Raw genomic sequence first — 792 nt, forward strand, 5'->3', positions numbered from 1 at the left:
TTAGGAAACAGGCACTTAGAGGAAGACACCAGCTGTGCATTTGTGATAAATTGCGTTTTTCCCCTTATGAATTTTATACCAAGTAATACTTGGCTGACAGGATGTTGACATAGCAAAGCTGAATACTTAGGAAGGCAGCATTCATAGAAACCTCGTCCATAATTAGAGGAACAAGCCTTCTTTGGAAGGATGCTTTAAATTTTTTATCATTATTATTCATTGGGAAAATATCTATGCAGTCTGTCCAGGGAACCTGCCCAAGGCGACCTAACAAAAATAAAACAAGATCAAAAACATATCGCACCACAACTGTTAACAATTAAAGCTACATCTTAAAAAACCCAGCCAGGTATTTTGGATGTATGACAGGCTTGGCATCTCTTGCTCTTTAACTGATTTTCTACAAAGGTGGAATCTACAAATGGACAACATGATAACACGGCCCGCCCACCCCCAAATTCCCAGAACAGAAGATTTTTTTTTAGCAAATGTGAATATTTTTTACACTGCAACTGGAGGTATTTTAAAGTGACAAAAAAAACCCTAGTTAGTAGGAGAAACACAAACCACAGGAGGAACTGAGTTGCTGTCCTGTTTGGTATAGTCCCGTTTGCAGGTATAGTCTCGAGGCGCATCTCATTCCTTTGATAAAATCCAAACTGCAGGCTCCTGAAGCCTCAGTTTGCCGCAGGGCCATGCAGAAAGAGAGACAGTGTTTAACCTTTCAACCTGTTTGCTATCCAAAACCGAAGAAGAAGAAGAAGAAGAAGAAGAAGAAGAAGAAGAAGAAGA

This window comes from Gekko japonicus, unplaced genomic scaffold (assembly GCF_001447785.1).
Source record: "Gekko japonicus isolate JY-2015 unplaced genomic scaffold, Gekko_japonicus_V1.1 scaffold2401, whole genome shotgun sequence".
In the NCBI taxonomy this organism is placed as follows: Eukaryota; Metazoa; Chordata; class Lepidosauria; order Squamata; family Gekkonidae; genus Gekko; species Gekko japonicus.